This window comes from Saccopteryx leptura, chromosome 1 (genome assembly GCF_036850995.1).
Source record: "Saccopteryx leptura isolate mSacLep1 chromosome 1, mSacLep1_pri_phased_curated, whole genome shotgun sequence".
Classification (NCBI taxonomy): Eukaryota; Metazoa; Chordata; class Mammalia; order Chiroptera; family Emballonuridae; genus Saccopteryx; species Saccopteryx leptura.
In genome coordinates this window covers 106,464,112-106,482,748 of record NC_089503.1, presented here as the reverse complement: position 1 = coordinate 106,482,748, position 18,637 = coordinate 106,464,112, and the positions used below count along the sequence as shown (strand labels likewise).

General features: G+C 43.7%; 1 protein-coding gene across 5 annotated transcripts in view; it reads right to left on the bottom strand.

Moving 5' to 3' along the window:
• The window catches only part of PRLR (prolactin receptor), a 164,823-nt gene that overhangs the window by 27,559 nt on the left and 118,627 nt on the right, over positions 1-18,637 (bottom strand). For all 5 annotated transcript variants that reach the window (XM_066373574.1, XM_066373564.1, XM_066373582.1 and 2 more), the window contains exon 2: positions 10,905-10,965. The gene's annotated coding sequence lies outside the window, so the exon portion shown is untranslated. The remainder of the gene's footprint in view (positions 1-10,904; positions 10,966-18,637) is intronic.

The window sequence follows — 18,637 nt, the reverse complement described above, 5'->3', positions numbered from 1 at the left end:
CCAAGATCTGGTGTCAGGTGATCCCTAAAGCGAGTACAGTCCCTACCCTGTCCTGTCCCATTTGCCACTGTTGCCCTAACGTCCTACTCAGATTCTGACTCTAGAAGTGGATCTCACATGCTAAGCAGCGATTTTGAGGATCTCCTTCAACTCTTGCAAGCCCAATTCCCCAGGACAAGCCCAGCCCAATCCCAAGATTTGGATTTCTTTAAAGACTGTCATACGTAAAGGCATGTCATACGTAAATCCTAAGTACTCTGCTCAACGAATTATCACAAGTGAATTATGCTCATGTTACAACTAGGTCAAGAAAGGGAATACTAATTGCACCCCAGAAATCCCCCTGCTGTCTTCTCCCCATCTCCACCCAACCCTCCCGAGTAGAAACTATTCTTCTAACTCTGAACTCTGCAGATTCGACTTGCCCACTTTGGACTTGACGTAAACGGAATCACGCACTACGCATTTTTTGAGTGGGTGTGTCTGGCTTCTTTTACTTCACGGTGTATGACTCGGCCTTGCTACATATCATTTTAGAAAATTCATTCTCACCTCATTTCATTCATCTTCATTCATATGACATTGAAAGACCATAGTTCATTTATTCATTCTACCCTTGATGGACATTTGCCCGATTTTGGCTAACTTTGGATTATGCCAGGACGGCTCGAGGCTCAGATGACAGGGAAGCCCTGCACCCTCCAGAGCCACTGCATGCTCCTCCCCTCAGTTCCCTACTGAACAGTCAGGACCCTGCCTACTGTACCACCTGATTATTCATCCAAATTAAAATGTCTTTCCTGTCCTAAAAATGCAAAACATCTCATATCTTGCAAAGAAATTTTTTTTTTTTAAGAGAGGAGAGAGAGAGAGGGAGAGAGAGGAGAGACAGAGAGAGAGAAGGGGGAGGAGCTGGAAGCATCAACTCCCATATGTACCTTGACCAGGCAAGCCCAGGGTGCAAAGAAATTTTAAATACATTCATCCATTGTTTTAGATGTTAGGAGTTATGTCAGGTGCTTTCTTTGGGGTCTGCTGGGTTGGGGTCCTCTGGGTCTCCTTATTGCTCCTCCTGGGTGAGATGGCCTGAGGCCGGACTGACAGGGACAGAACCCCACAGGTTCTCTGTGATTTCTGGGAGTCTGGTTTGTCTTTCTGGTATAGACTGCCAGTGTTAGTTGGAAAACAGAGGACATAATCTGCTCAGAGTAGAGAGAGCAGGAGGAAGGATCAGTGATTTCACACCAGGGGACAAGATTAAGGCCTTTATACCAACTCTGCCCAAAGTCAGTGGCCAAAGACTGTAGAATAAATGAGTGAATCAATGACGCTCTAAGGGTACAAAAGCAGAACTGGCATTCTCAGCTATGGGATGAAGCTGCACACAGGAGAATGCACCCTAAACTGGGATTATCAAAAGCCTAACTCAGAGCCAGCTGAGTGCTTGTTGTGTCTTCCGCAGGGGAGCTGAGCTTTCCAGGGGAGTATGGCAGCTGCTCTTTGATACAGACATAGCAAGCTGGGATGCAATGCTGAGAGATCCCTGGCCTGAGGTGGGGAGACGAAAGGTCTAGTTCTTCCTGTGCTGAATACGATGCATGTGCCCACGGCAATGCGACATTTGTCCATTACCAGACCACACGTTTACACGTTTGTCAACTCCTACAGGAGGACCCTTGCTCATGTGATCACCCATCATTACTTATCACTGCAATTATCAAGTTAACATTTTATTGCTTCCAAAAGCAGTTTTCATCTTGTTCCTCATTTGGAGATATCCTCTGATGGCAAGTTTTCTAGACTTTTCCACAAGGGAATCAATCACTGCTACATAAAATGACCACCCCATTAGCACAGTTTAGTCAGAACATCATGGCTGTGTGAAAGTTAATAGAAATAGTATAAAGGCTGATGAACAATGCCTACCTTGGAGTCCAGACACCCTGTCTCCCTCCTCTCCCATGAACCTTAGAGATTCCCCAAAGGAAGACCTGGAAGACTGTGCTCTGTGCAGGCACATCCCGAGGGGGCGTGGGCTGTGCGTGGCGTGGCTGCGTGCTGTAAGAGGCAGACGGTAGCGATAGCGGAGACTGCGTTTGTGCAGATAAGCTGACTGAGGGCTGCTTCCACCAACGGGGGCTCCATTGGGGAGATCTGGCTCCCAATCTGATTGGGTAAATCGCCACCCTGTGATTTATGTGTCTTTGCCCTAGAGTCTCTTTAATAAGACAGAATGCCAAGTGCTTCTCTGTGGCTGGAGGCATCACTTCCAAGTCTGATCACCAATTCCACTATCTCGGCATCCCAGCAGTGTCTCCAATCCACGGCAGACTGACTTTCGCTCAGCCGGCTTGGCTTGAAGGCGAGAACAGGACCTGGGGGAGTTTCCATGCCCCACGCCAGTGCGGGCTTTGGGAGATGGTAGAAAATGCACGTTGGTCTGATTTTCAGAGAAACGAGACCCCCATGAGATCATTAATCAATAACAATTAAAAAACACCCATACATTGTAGGTTATGTTTTGCAGTTCACAAAGCTGTTTGTTACACACACATCTGCAGTTTTCAGAGTTGGGCCCAAGGGCACATGGACATTTAAAAGAAAGCCTCCCAGATGGTTTCAGTGGAAAGCCAGGACTGGGAACTACTGGCCTGCATGATGTCACTTAATGGATATGCCTCTGTTGGGATGCTCCATCTGACAGGGAAACTGAGGCACAGCAAGGTAACCAGCCCTGTCCACCAACACAATGCAGGCTGCACTGGAGAGGGAGTCCAGTCTTTAGACTCTGAGTCTTGCCTCAAATGAGCAACAACATCAAAAATAAAAAGGCAAACCTTTTAATTAACATAGTGATCTAGAGTCTATAAAGCGCTTTCATATCATTACCACATTTTGTTCTTGTAATAATCCTGTTGTGGGCAGGAAAGCTATTATTGTTGTGGTGGTTGTTACTATCACTACTACATCATTGCTCCCCATTCAAAGACGGGGAAACTGGAGCTCAAAGAATGTCCTACTTTGTCATCTACTCATTGCTCGTGTCTGCTTTCACATCTGGCTCATTTCCCTGTCAAGCAGAATATGCTCAGTCTCGTCCTGTGTGCGTGGGCATGCAGACATACCAATCACAACAGCACGGATCAAACCCTGCCCCTCACCACAACCCAGAACAATGGCGACAACTGCCACCACATGACCCCTGCATATTCCCAATCAGAAAACACCGCCTGGCCATTTTAAAAGAAGATTGGGGTTATGTCCCTTCTGTCCCACAGGACATCTTTTGGTGGACTTGGGAGCGACTGCAACTAAGTAACAGAGAAGAAAGAGGAGCAGAGGTCAAACACAGGATCGTGAAGTCAGGGGACAAGGGGGCCCGAGCTAGGTATAATCAATAAGTAATCTTTTATTCATTCATCTGTGGGTCTCACTGGGATAGCTGAACCTGCGTGAGCATTCACTGAGTCACTCATTACATGTTCATCTCCCTCACCCCTCTGAGGCTGTGCTCAGATCAGCATGCCCTCACTGACCACCGTCTTCAGATTTGGTCCATCTCCAGCACGGCTCCACATTCTCATTTCCTGTACTGTTCTCTGTAACATAGACCATGTGACCTATGATACCTTCTTCTTATTTATTCTTCTTATGGTGTGTTTCCTTCTACTAGACTATAAGCTCCGTGAGAGAAGAGGTTATACAGGACTGTGCCTAGGACAGGGACCTATATCCTAATGATCTCACAATGTCCAGTTTTGTGTATGTTTTGAAAAACATAGTTGTCATATCTCAGTGGAATTATGTCTGCTCCTGCCAGAGACTATTGGTTTCCTTGCCCTCCTAAAAGCAACAAGCTGATCAATGGTGCCAGAATTCTCCCCTGTCTCTTCCTTTCAGAGTGTTGAAGGAGAGAGATTTTGGAGCCAGATTATCTGGGTTGGAATCTTGTTTCTGCCACTTACTGGATGTGTAATTACAGACAGATTACTTAATTTCTCTGTGCCTTAGTTTCCTCATTTGAAAATGGGAATAATGCTAGGACCAACTTCACAGAGGTGTGATGAGAGCTAAATGAGTTAGTACTGATAATGAATTTAAAACACTGCTCATCCTAAATAAAGCCTATACAAATGGTTGCTAACTAACATTCCTTCATTCCCCCATTGTTGACTGCTTCTCCCTCCTAACTCTCTCCATCTCAAGAACTTTTCACAGCAGAAGGAGAAAGATAAAGTAGCTCCCTTGCAATGGAGAAGGTAGCATTTTGGAATTTCAGAGGAGGAGGTGGGGATGTGAGCAAACTGGATTATTGCTCCCAGCTATTTGCTCCCTCCCAGTCATAAGATTGTGTATCTCCACTCATTGTCATTGACAGATGCATGCATCCTGTGGGAGTAGACATCCTACCTCAATGACTTTGGACTTGGCTATGTGCAAAGCTTTGGCCAATGGAATGGGAGTGGTTGTGATTGTTTTTGCTGTGGCCAATCAGAAGCCTTAAACACAGTTGCACGGTTTGGTTTAGGCTTTCTTACCCTTATTCTCCACATGCCCTCGGGATGTTTCAGGTGGCGGCTAATCCCTCAGTCTGGGTTCTAGGATGAGAAGACAGGCGGAACCCAGATGAGCCCAGCCAATATTAGCAGAGCCATGGCCAACCTGCAGCTGACTCACCCACCCTCTTAATGTAAAGTGAGCAAAAAGTAAATGTTGTTGTAAGCCACAGAGATAACACTGTTTGTTACCACTGCAAATCTGACTATACAAGGCGAAAGTAGTAGGAAGAGAACATATGTTGTGCAAGACTGTTCAAACAATATTATTTTTTTCACAGAGAGATCTTGCTGTGTTATATATTATATGTGCATGTAAATGTGCTGTTCATTCATCCAAATCCCCAAACAACTTTACTTTGCCATAAAAAAAAATCACTATTGCATTGGTAACAGCCTTGTCTACTATGCATATTTTAATTTCTAAAAACTTGGGCTTGGCAAGTGAGAAAAGAAGGTAAAATTAAAATAAAAAGTATATGGTTGGCCTGTTGGCTTTGCCTCTCTGGCTCCCTGATTACTTCTCTCAGAAGGAAATGAACAGCAGGCATTCTAGAACCATGGCATTTTGCATGTGAAAAAAGCCAGAAGATGTGAAAGAACTCTGATCCAACCTCTCATTTACATATGGGTCACCTGAAGCTTGGGAAGATGAAATGCTTTGGTCAAGTGCCTGCTGGGAGAATCTTTAGAACGTTGAGAAAGACTGGAAATATATATACACCGATATATTAGTAGTGGTGGTCTTTGGGAGGATGAGTCTCAAGTAAAATTAATTACTTTTTAAATGAAATGAAATATTATGAAATATTATAAATGAAAATACCTAAACAGTGTAAAAAGTTACTACTTTTATAATTCAAGGGGGGAAATTATCATAAAAATGTTACTACCCCATAAACAATCTCCTAAAGAAAACCTGCCATTTCATGGTGGAAATGCATGGGAAAGCGCCCCACTAGACTAGAACACTGAAATTATTTGTTTGTGTTGTAGCAAAATTTACAGCAGCAGCTGACAGTCAGCCTCTGGGTCAGTTAGTGTGTGTGGTTGAGCACGAACTCCTATCAGGGAGTAAAAAGTGATTTCAACAGTTGGTGATGTCCCACAGCCTGCTTACTTGTTTTTAGGAATTCCCTCCCCTTTTCTGAATTCCATGATTGTGTTCATCTTAGGGTTATTTAAAATACAGGCGACTAGCCATTATTTGCCATTAACCTTTTGACAAGTGGGTGAAAGGCAATTTCATGGAAAAACTTCCTTTTCAGAACTTCAGAGAAGGGTGGGTTCATCCTGCTGAAAGAGTTTAAGAAGGGTTCTCATTTATTTTACTCTGGCCCCTCAGCTCTGTTTATCCTTGGTATGCAAATGAGAGGATTTGGAGGTCCAAAGGGCGGTGGGCAGAGGGGAAGTTGGTGGGCTCAGAGGTCTGGGCATCTCTGCCACATCCTGAAAGCCCTACCAGTGCCGAAGTCCCTCACCCCTCACTTTGCTGCATCTTGTACCAGCACATCCTGTCTCTACCGCATTTAATCAACACCTTTTCTCGTTCATGTACAAGATGTTCTTTCAAACTTGCTTCTTCCTTCAAAACTTCTGGGCTACACATCTAGCCAGATAATTACTTGACTCTTTTACTGACTTATATTCACTTTTTTTCTTCTTTCCCTTTTACTCAGCTTCCCTCTGAAGCACCCTCTTAGCAGAAAAATCACTTGTTCAATGAAAAACGTAATGGCCAGTGTCCTTAGTTAGGCTGGGTCTGGGGAAGAAGCAATAAATACTCTCAGTGTTACACTCATTGAGTGACAATGGGGAGGAAGAAGGGAAATCTGAATCCATTTTCAGAGTAACTCAGGGTCAGCTTAGTTTGGTGGCTGGAAAACCCATCCATCCACCCATCCACTCACCCATCCATTCATATCCATCCATTATCCATCCATCCATCCATCCATCCATCCATCCATCCATCCATCCATCCCCTTTTCAATAAATGTCCACTGAGCATCTCTGATGCAGCAAGCATGGGGAGGGGCCTGAGAACATAGCGCTGCACTAAAACAACCCTCCTAGCATTTAGTCTGGTGGAGAAGAGAGAAGCTGGTGAGACACTTAAATGCAAATGACACAGTATTAAGCAAAAGCTCTGCAGGTGCCATGAGGGTCAACAGTGGGTATATCTGATGTGGTCAAGCAGGGGAGTTTCCTTGGGCATTGCCTCAGGAATGAGGAAGGGAGAGCCCGTCTCTAGTCACGACCCTGTGTATGACTGTGTGTGGCAGTCATTGCTGGTGGCTTCTCCATCAACCATGTTCCCCTTCGTGTTTGCTCACTATCACCTGTCCAGTCCCTGGGGATGAGGAGATAGTGGTCTAAGGTAACCATAGTAACCTCATTTACTGTTTGTCTGTGATTGGTGGAGGAGTGATTGTCCCTCCCACTCTGGCCACTGAGACATAACAGAAGTCATCTGGGGTCAACTGGGCCAGATTTTCCTCCCTGGTAAACAGTGAGAGGGGGAAAAAAGCCCTACCAGGTGGACAGAGTCTGGGTCCATGTGGTACTGTGAGTGGCTGCATCAAACCCAGAACTGGCTTTCTCGGGACCTGGGTGTGTGTTCCTGGCCTTGGGGGATTTCATCAAAGTTTGGCACTGACACCTCTTATTCTCTGAGTGGAGGTCTAATTCCAGATGGACAAAGTGCTCTTTCTCTTTTGAATGCCTTTTGGTCTGGGAGCTCCCAAGGCTAAACTCTTGGGTATTGACGCTGCCAGGATGATGATTTCCCTTTGGCCAGAAGCCCAGTGACTCCCATGTGTGAGGGAGGTTCTGAGTCCCAAACAGCTCAAGAATCGGGATAGGGTTTCTTGCTTCACAAGAAGCCCACAGGTGTCAGAGGCCATACAATGGAGAAAATAGGGCCCAAAGCCAACCCCACTCACTTTTTCATTTCCAGAGTCAACACAGAGAGCTCTGTGGTAGGTGGATGATGTTGGCTCAGCACAGAGCCCTTGGCAGCGTGGACAAAGTTTACCTTTGTCTCATTTCACTTTTTCTTTGGGATTCTCTTCTCTATCCTTCCCTACTGAACTGGTGATTTTAGGCTCCCCTGCTTTCCAGAACTCTCCATTGCCCGCACCAGCCTCAGTCTACAGGAGTGCTGCACAACAGAACTTTCTATGATGATGGAAATGTTTTATATCTGCTTTGTCCAATATGGTAGCCATCGCCGCATAGCCACATGTGTCTACTACACATTTGAAACGTGGCCCGTGTGACTGAGAAACCAAATGTTTAGTATTTAATTTCAGTGAGTTTATATTAAAATTGCCATATGTGGCTAGTGTATTGGACAGTACAGGTCTGGCGTTTAATATCTCAATCAATTTCAGTCTCTCCACTGCAATCAAAATTAACCTGTCCTGTGTCCCAATTCCAAGGCTCTCTTCTTAGAGATGTATCAACACGCTAATCTGATAAGCAAATTCCTATCCATAAACTAATACCTTATCTCTCATAAATAAGCTCATAAATTTTGAGCAATGCCATATACTTCAGTCAAAGCAGAGCCTCAAATGATAGGAATTTGAAGGACTCTTGTAAGCAAGCATGGTAACTAAAAAGACTACGGGCCTGGAGTTTTAGCCTCACTTCAAAGCACACTGTGTGTGGATAGGCACATCCTCCCTAGTGCCGGGGGCTGCCTCTGGGTTCTTCCCAGTCTCTTGCAGTCTGGGGAGAGTTGAAATCACAGATGTGCAGATGAGAGCCTGGGAAGTGAAGGTGGGAGGGGCCGGGGAGAGAGGAGGGTTGGAATGGGAAGAGCCCAAAGGATGCAAGCCCTTGCAAAAGAACCTGGCATGCCAGCCCAGAGTGGCTGGCATCCTGATCCACCCTGGGGAGGAGGCACCAGGGAGAAGTCGTTAGGGAGTAATCATTAGCACTGGGGAGAGAATGAAGGGCTAACAGTTCCATCAGAGAGCCCAGGAACCACACTGAAGGCCACAGAGCGGACTGTGGCACTTCTGGCAGACAGGAATTGTATTTCTACCCTTAATTCTCACCTTCCCTAGTTTTAGGGACTTTTTTTCTTCCTCTGAATTCTTTTATGGGCATGGCTTTTGAGATGTTCCTTCCACCCCAATACTGAGCAGCATTTTGCCTTCTCTTTGATGACCATGCAGCTGCTCTCAGAAGCGGTCCTGCAAACCAAACACTAGGTTGGGTAAAGGGTAAAAGGTAAAGGGGGTGGCTGCTGGGATAAGAGGTTAACTGGAGCTCACCAGGCCCAGGCGGGGATGCACGGGAAGACCAGCTGACAACCCCGAGCTTCAGAAGTTACTCTCAGGGCCTCAGTCCCTCTATTGCCACCGAGGGTGAATCTGTTACCACCTCACCTGCCCTTCCTGCTTTGAGGAATGAAAGAAAGAGACTTCCAGTTAAGCCACCGCCTAGAACGCATGCCTATTTGTTTAAAAACCATTCTGTTTTATGAAGTAAATTGGAAATGAAGTCTTAAGTCTTTTGTGCAATAATGTGGTCTATAAATAAGTACACATACAAAGAAAAAATTACAGCCAAATCCCTCTGGTATTTTGCAAAAACAGTGCCGACTGCACAGTGCCTCTCGGGCTCTCCCCATCTCGCACGTGGGGAGGGGCTGCTCTAGGACTCAGCGTTCCCCTGCTCTTTCTTGTTCGCCGTCCCTTCAAGCAAATCTCACGAGGCATTTGGCATCATGGGCCAGAAGCCCAAAAGGGAGAGAGAAGCTCAGAGAAGCCATCTGGCTGATTCACTGGATCACTGCAATGTTGCCAAATACTCCTGGGCAGGGCTCTTATGCCACAGGGTCCTGTGATGCCAAAGCTTTTTGATAACTTACGGCTTTCCTCTGCAGGTACTTGTAAGGTTTTCTCAAAACTCTATTAATTTTAGTCCATTTGCATGAAAAATGAAAGTTCTTGCTGGTCTGTGGTTCTCTATGGGGGTGTTTTTGCTCCCCCCCACACCATCCAAGAAAGACATTTGGTGATGTCTGGAAACATTTTATTGTCACTATTAGGGGGAAATATTGTCTTCCCTGGAACCTTAGGCAACATCTGAAGACATTGTTGGTTGTTTCAAGTGGGATGGGTTAGTGTCCTGCTGGCATTTAATGGGTGTTAAACATTCTAAAATGCACGGTACAGTCCCTAGGCCAATTAATTATCTGATGCAGTATGTCAACAGTGTTACAGTTGAGAAACTCTGATCCAGAGGGAAAGCTCAGGCTTGGTTCTTGACACTGAAGTGTCAGATGGCCCTCCGAGGGCTATCACTTTTTCAATGTTAGAAGACCAGAAAATATCCGGGGTGGCCTCAGGAAATCTGAGCATAATTTTGGCTCGAATTCTCCTCAGATCAATGACCTAGTCAGTTTCATATCTTCATGAGTCCTCAAGTTTCTCTGGAAGAGAGGGAGTGATCCTCAAGTTGTACATGCTATAGGCACCAAGTGGTCTGTAGGGGGTCCATGCAGAGTATATACAGAGGCAAGCCCTGGGGCTCAGTTTCTCCATCTATAAAATGGAGTCATAATATAGCATGACCTATTTGTCAGTAGGACCTGGCATCCTAGAAAGGCATTCCTTTCTAGGTGTTTAAGCTGGTATGACAGGGGTACGTGTGAGTTACACGCTTCTCATCCAACTCCAGCTCCACCATGGCAATAGGCTATTGTAGGTGGAGAAGAGGCAACCAACAGCCCGTGAGAACCAAGCCAAGCAGATTGACTGGGCTCAGTGGGTGTTAAGAGTATACAGCGATTTTCTTTGCCAATGGTTTGAGAGGGGAGACCCAGAGCCCCTCATAGATGAGACTTTCCGTGAGGTCTGTCAGTGGGTTGGAAGGAGGAGACACGCAGCGGTGACATTATTAGAGAGCTGAAGGGGGCCCAGAAAGCTATGGCAGGAATTTATGTAGAACTGCTTGGGAAAATATTTAAGCAAACAGTTATTTCTTTTTCTGATTTGAAAAATTAACACAGTCATTGTCAAAAATCTCTCAAATACAGAAACAGATATAAAGAGAAAATAAACATCCCTCATAATTGCACCACTAGGTGATATCAGTTACTAATAGTTTGGTATTTTCTTTGAGAAAAACAGAGTAGGGTTTTCTGAGCAGGGCAGGCTGGGGGAGTGGAGAGGTCTCTGAGAAGAGCAGGATGCCACCGTGTGGCCATTGGCTGGTTTGGAATCCTTCTCTCTGGGAGCCAAGATAGCAAGGTCCTTGCCCTTGCCTGCATAAAAGGGACATTAGGACAGATGGGCACTGTGACAGAGGTGCATGTGATCAAGGTCCCCTTACCTCCAGGTTCACGTGCAAAGCATCCTTAGCATTCACCTCCATGAAGAGAAGAGTCCTTTATCTGAAAGAGGAAATGATTCATGTTAGCTCAAAGATGACAAGACAGGGGACATCACGTCTGACTCACCTCGCAGCACCAGCGTACCCGAAATCACCGCCCTTTAGTGACAGGCACATGGCGGTTCTAGGATTTTGGAATTAGTTTCCTGCCAACTTCATTATGAAGTAATTTCAAACTTACAGAAAAGTTTCAAAAAAGAAAAAAGAAACAATTTACCTAGATGCCCTAATTGTTAATATTTTGCCACATTTGAGTTATCACTATTTTTCTTTCTGTATACACAAATTATTATTTTTTTCTGAGTCACGTGAGAACAATCCTTAACTATTTCAGCATGTTTCTGTAAGAACAAGAGCATTCTCTCACATAAACACAGTGTAAAGATTAGAATCAGGAAATTAATGTTGATACAGTACTGTTATCTAATCTACAGATCTTACTCCAGTGTTGCCAGTCATCTTAATTGGGATTCGATTTTATAAAATTGGATCCTGGAAGCCTCAAATGAAATTTATTGATAAATTCTGCCGCAGCCATAACTGAATTGAGAATTTGGCCACTCCAACTTGAAGTACAAGTTTGATTCTGATTTGTGGGTTCAAATGAGCTTAGGCAGAAAACTTTTCAAAATGTGAATAACTTTGGGTGAGGACAGGACTGTTTCCTGGGCTGTTGGGTGAGTTTATGGCAGTTGAGCTGTGCCCATCAGCAGTCATGGTTCCTACCTTGCTCTTCCAATATATATCTGACTCTAGGCTTTCTAGGAGACATTTTAAACTTCAGGGACTGGTCTGTGAGGCATGAGGTGACAATTGCTAATAGTATAGATCTGAGTTTGAACAGAAATGATTTCAAGATTGGAATCCAAAATAGGCTTGTGTATGTCTGTGGTTACTTTAAAAATTTGCTTTGAAACAATGACAGCAATTCTTAAGTTAGTGACAAATTTTGTCTTGCATGCACATTGCACACAAAAACAATCTAACTAGAGCAGCAGACAAAACAATGCTTTCAAATAATTTCTGTCTTCAAAATTCAGAATCCAAGAGATTCTATCCCTCGAAGAATTGAGTGCTGAGTATTCCCTATATTCAGTTGAGCTGACTCAACTGATGGAAGAGGTGGGGACAGGCAGGAAGCTATGGAGAGCCACCAGTAGCTTATGACGTTGAGAATGTCCCTCTCACACATCCCACTCTCCCCAACAGTCCCACTCTGACATAATAAATGGAGAGCCTGGACTTCTTATAATAAAAGCTCATGAGATGATGAGGGCTATTTGAGCATAAAATGGTCAGCCCCAAGGCATTTGGTAATGAGGTATCTGTTGAATCCAGAGCTTGAAACACAGATGTCTGGGGCAGTTTTCTCAGAAAGAAGCCACCATTTTTTTTTTCCATAGAAGGCAGCAATGCTGAATTTTTCATTTTAAAAATTCTGAACATCCTAGAATGTATTTTAGATTCTGGGAATCATCTCAGGACTTTAAGCCCTCTCTTTGATAATGTCCTAGTTCTGTTTAGAACAACTCCTGCTCTACTCTGTTCCTTCCTAAATAAAATCTAGACTCTTTTTATGCTCTTGTGGGATGTCAGAGGGGCCAGTAGAGGCCAGGGAAAGGTGCTGAGGGAAGGGGCACAGGACGAAGGCTGCGGGGGGTGGTGGTGGTGGTGGTGGAGAGTCTGGAACACAGAGCAGCAGCAGCAGGAAGAAATCTGGGGCAGGAGGGCCTACAGGAGACTGTGGTCCTTTCACTCATCAACAAACACTGACTGAGTGACATGCCCTGGGCTCACTTCATTCATTCACTGGTCATCTGGCACTTAAAAAATGTCTGGCACACCATTTTGCTCTTGTCATTCTCTGCCCCAGTTTCTGCACTGACTCTTGGTCCTGTGCTGTGCCTTGTGAGGCTGACGCCTATGGCTCTGTTGCCCCGCAGTTTTGGGCTGGGTCCCACCATGGTGGCCGAAGATGAGAGAGAAGTGCAGCCGGTGACTGTGACCCTCGCTCCCTGCTGTCCTTGTGGCTTAGTGCTGGCCCTGGTTGTGTCTCCACGACTACAACCCCAGGAAGCTGTGACAGGCAGCCCCTCTTCCATTGCTCCAGGAAGCACACTGTGTCCCAGCAAGCTTCCCCTCTCTCCATTCCCCTTTGTGAAGAGAGGGTGGTGACAAATGCCCCTGTTAGTTCTCTCAACCCTGCCCACAGGTATGTAAATGGCCTCTTCATTATACCTTCTTAAAAATCCTAGCTGTGTCTGGGTTCTTATCTCTGTCGGATGATTCAGCTCTTGAATACAGGTGGAATGTTTTCCTGATTGCTCCAGACAGATCAGAGAGATGTAAAGTTTTGTATATAGTTTCCAACACTAAAAAAACCACCAATGCAGGGTGGGGAGGCATAATTTAACAGAAGTCCTGGGGAAAACATCTCAGAGATTTAATCCTTTATACACTCAAGTATTATGTGTCAGTGAAAGACCAACCTGACCACTGGCTATGTGTGGAGACAACTTAAACTGGCCCTATCCTGTTTCTTATAAGATACGGAGCTGTTTTTCAGAGACAACAGAACAAAACTGCAAGTCACGTAGCTGAAGCATGTGCAGAAGAGAAAATGCTGCCAATTACACCAGAATCCAACTTTCTCCGTCCCCCTCCACCTCCCACAGAGCCAAAGGACAGGGACAGGACCGGAACTTGAATGCGGGAACCCTTTCGGAAGTGAAGGGGGTGTTCAGGAAGATCTGTGCTGGAGCCCTTTATCATATCTTACCCTAAATGGTCAAAGTCTAAAAGTCCCCCAAAGGAAACCCGCTCCCCCAGCACTTCCACAGAGTGGCTGCTTCCCCCTAGCTCCTTAAAACTCACCCCAAACCCTCAAAGAGACAGATTTGAGTTTGCTTCCTGTCTTTTCTCTGTTCAACTTCACAATGAAGCTTTTCCTTTTCTCAAAAGTCAGTGCCATAGTATTGGCTTCTATGCACATTGGGCAGTGAGCCCTTGCTTGTTTATGGCCACGTCATTGGAAGTTTGGTATCCAGAACAAAGGAGGTGCTAGTGCTACTTCATTCTCCTTTCATTAAGTCCCCCTTAGAGCTCTAGGCTCAGTTCAGGACTTCGCACCTGGAGAGAAGACATGCTAAATGGATTTAAGTGTTTCAAGGTCTGTTACATAGAGCAGAGGTTGAAAGCTTTTCTTTAAAGGTCAAAGAATAAATATTCTCAACTTTGTGATCCATAAGTTCTCTGTTGCAACTGCCCTGCTCTTGTACAAAATCAGCCACAAACAGTGAATAAATGAACAGGCTTGGCTGTGTTCCAATAAACTTTATTAGAAATAAAAGGTGGGCTAGATTTGGCCTACAAGCCTTACTTTGCTATATTCTGATATGTTGGGGGAAAATGGATTTTTTCTGGATGTGTTTAGAAAGCAGAAGTTGGATCTATGTGTAGAAATCATAACGAGGTAGATTTGTGCTAATTTTAAGGAAGATCTTTCTAATGGTGATTACTATTTCCAAATGAAGGAGCTTTCTCATAAGGCTGTGGGTTTCTTGTCATCATAAGCATTCAAAGAGTAATTTTATGCAAAGCACAGGGAGTAAATTAAATAATGTGGGAGGTTACAATGCCTTATATTTATGTAAACCCATCAACTACTGAAAACATACTAAGTCTTCTAGAATTTATGTTCCTAGAAGGAAGGGACTGTGTCATATCTATCCTTGTAATCCTGCCCACCCCTGAAAGCGTAATATAGTATTTTAAGCATAGTCAGTATGACCGACACATGTAATTTCGACCTTGCTCTTTAAGTAAAATCTTGCTGACATTAATTAATTTGTCTTTAGTACAGTCATCACTACCAGTCATATTAAATTAGTTCAATTACATCTAATAAGCTTCAACATTTAAGAGTATTCATTGAAAAAAAATAGACAAAATAGTCAACATTTATCAAATTCTGAAAATATGTCAGATACTGTGCTAAGAACTTTACATAGATTAGCTTATTTAATTCTACCCCCAAACCTATGAGGTAGGTACTATTGTTATCCCCATTATATTGATGAAGAAGAAATTGACATTCAAAGAAGGCTCATAGCTAGGAAGTAACATAACCAAAACTCCAACTGGGATCTCCTTATGCCAAAAACTGATCCAACCACAACTCTATCATGCTTTTCATTCATGCATTCATTCATTCACTCATTCATTTGTTTATTCGTTCATTCATTCAGTATTCAATAAATACTGATTGGTTGCCTGCTATTTGCCGAATACTAATTTTAGGTGCTGTGAATATGAATAGTTCAAGTCCATGCTCTGAAGGAACTTGCATTCCAGATGGAATACTGAGGATAGATATACCATTAACATCAAGAAGATATGAAATTGAAATTCATCAGAAGACACATAGATTGATAAAATAATAAGTATTTCTTGTCCACTCCAGAACTTTAGGTATAATCTTATTGATGAATTTACAGAAGCTCTTTCTTGTTTACTGACACTAACCCAAGTTCAGTCTCGACAAATTGTTGTCAGGTACATTCAGAGATTCAGAAGGAAGCTTCAAGCATCTTAGCAACTGACACAGACCATGAACAGTTATTGGTAAATATGTGCGTGAAGCCCTTGAAGAGAAAATGAGCCACTAAGGCACTCAGGAATCACTCTTCAAACTGGGAGACCAGTGGCAATGGATGGAAAAGGGAAGAAAGAGCCAGCTGAGTTGACACAGAAGTAAAAAAGAAGAAATAATTCTTTCCTTTTCCTGAAACACTGAAAGATGAAGAGACCAAGTTTATCTTCCAACTCCAAGTATCAAAAACCAGCGTCTACAACAACGCTACAATATGGAGAGTGTCCGACCCCATGTGAGGCCGAGGCAAACACACCAAAGTGTGTCAGAGGAAGAGGCCTGATACAGAAGGAATACAGCGCTGGGAGTGATGAGAACCAAAGGGAAATCCCAAAAACCTGATTGAGATTGAGATTGATTGACAGAGAGGGAGCAAGAATACTAATGGTCAAATAATGTAAAGCACAATAAATTGTCATGTTCAACAGGCTAGTCCTGACTGGGAGTGGGAGACAGAGCCCCAAGGTTAGGGGCAGAGGAAATTCAAGCCCAGAGGAGGAAGTGGAATAATCCAGGACTTCGTTTCTGTCATTTTGGGTGCCAACAACAAGGTGTAGGCGTGGATGGCCTAGTTGAAGGCACAGGCTAAGAACTGACAACTTGTCGTAATATATACTTTTGCAATCCCAGAGTTCCTTTTGTTAGTAGACTGCAAAGTGATTTTCAGACTAGTGAGCCCTCACAGCATCTGCATAGTCTTAATTTAAAAAATAACTGGAAAACAGAGAAAGATAATACAGTAGTTAACATTCATTGACTGCCAGGCACTGTTATTAAGCACTTTAATGTATTGTCTCATTTAATCTTCACAAGTACATTTGAGAACCACACCCTTTAATAGATTTGGAGGGAAACTATAAAATGTCATTAGAAACAAGTGTTAGTCATGCATCCATTTGTTTGCTTATAACACTCATCCATTTGTTTGCTCACATGATTCTTCAGCTACTCGTATTGAGCACCTAATGTTTGCCGGGTGCTATTTAGGGCCTGTGCATGGATGATTTTATTGGTTTCATTGTTCATCAGAAAGGTAGTATAGGGAACAAGAAATTATGAGTTGGAAAATCTGGGTTCCATTTTTGACTCTGCCTCTAACTCATCTTGTTGTCCTTGGTCATATCACTTTTCTTCTTTGCTTAGTGTCCTCTAGCATAAAACAAGGAACTTGAGGTCTTTTAGAATTTAACGAAAACAACAACTGAAAGTATTTGGTGGCTTTATAGTACACTGCAATTGGTAATGAATGTTCACTTATATTTTATCATTATTCTCTTCATCCCCCATTGGGTAAATAATAATATTATTATGAAACTTTAGAGGTAGGAATTTGTCCAGGCTTGAAACACGTTTCTCTGCTCTTTCCATCTAGAATCCTCTGCCTTCTGTGTATGAGTTCATGCTTAATTTGCAGAGGTATGAGAAAAGAGTTGGGTGCAGAAGAAGAGATAGAGGAGACACAGAAGACAGGGAGAAGTTGAAAGTAGAAAGAAAGATATGCCAACTCATAGGGGCTTTGTGTGTTGCCTCTGAAACAATTTAAGACTGTTAGGATCACTAAGAAAGTGTATCTAAAGGCACAAGAAGAGAAATCCTCTAACTGGAGGCAATTAGATGAAGGCAAATTCAAGTTCAATAAAAGGGTAGTGAGGTGTCTTGCTGGGCTTCACTTGCTGAGTACAACTGCAAAAAAAAAAAATGGGTTATAAGGCAAAAGACCCAAACTCAAGAGGAAGAATAATTTTTTAACCACTCTGGTAGGAGACAAGCTCCTTGTTATAGTGGATGCTTAGGAAGAGACCTTATGAAACCCTTGAGGGGTTAGCAACTTGGATCAGAGCTGGAAGAGCAGTAAGGGGACTTTCAGCTCTGAAATGCTATGATTCTTGGAGACTGGAGGCTTACAATTTAAGCTGTAGTCTATAATCCTTACTCTAGAGCAGGGGTCCCCAAACTACGGCCTGCGGGCCACATGCGGCCCCCTGAGGCTATTTATCCGGCCCCCGCCGCCCTTCTGGAAGGGGCACCTCTTTCATTGGTGGTCAGTGAGAGGAGCATAGTTCCCATTTAAATACTGGTCAGTTTGTTGATTTAAATTTACTTGTTCTTTATTTTAAATATTGTATTTGTTCCCGTTTTGTTTTTTTTACTTTAAAATAAGATATGTGCAGTGTGCATAGGGATTTGTTCATAGTTTTTTTTATAGTCTGGCTCTCCAATGGTCTGAGGGACAGTGAACTGGCCCCCTGTGTAAAAAGTTTGGGGACCCCTGCTCTAGAGTTTAGCCATTCTTGCAGTCAGGAGCTAGAAAAATTCAAGGCCCTTTTCCGGGCCTAATTCAAGCCAAAGTCCTCAGTTTATTTCTTTTCAAGAAGTTCCCTGTATGATTCCTTGGCAAAACACCCAACCTGACCTCCTGGTGTCAGCATTTCTGACCTCCCATTCTTGACAAATATCCTGGCTAGGAACTTCTCGGGAGGCCAGAGTTGAAGCCAAAGTTGGACCAACATGTTGAACTCTAATCCTACCAGTCAATAGATTCACAAGGTTACCCTGGTGTTTGTCCAGTGCTCTTATTTTCCAAAGTGTTCTTCCATTCTGCTAGCTTTATCAGGAGACTGTGTGTGGGTCAGTCGGTATTCTCTGAGGGTAATAACTTTAACACGAGAAGGTATATGGAAGTGCTTTGAAATAGTGAAATGGTGGGAAAGGTTAGAAGTTTTATTATTGTTCTAACTTGCCCGAGGTCACAGTACAGCAAAGCCATATCTAAATCAGATTAGTTCAAATCCTTTTGGAAATGGTTGTAAAGTAAATAAAAAGTACTACTATACTTTTAAAGGTCCAGGTCTCCTTGATTGACTAGCAGGGCAGGGGAGAGCTGAGAGTGGAATTTTGCTAGCACAACAGTGCCAAGTCGGAATTACTTAAAAGCAGCATGATTGTTCCAGTCCACTGAGCAGCCACAGCATGAATGTGAGTTTGCATCAACTGCCCAGTGGTCACCTGGACTAGGGGGGGG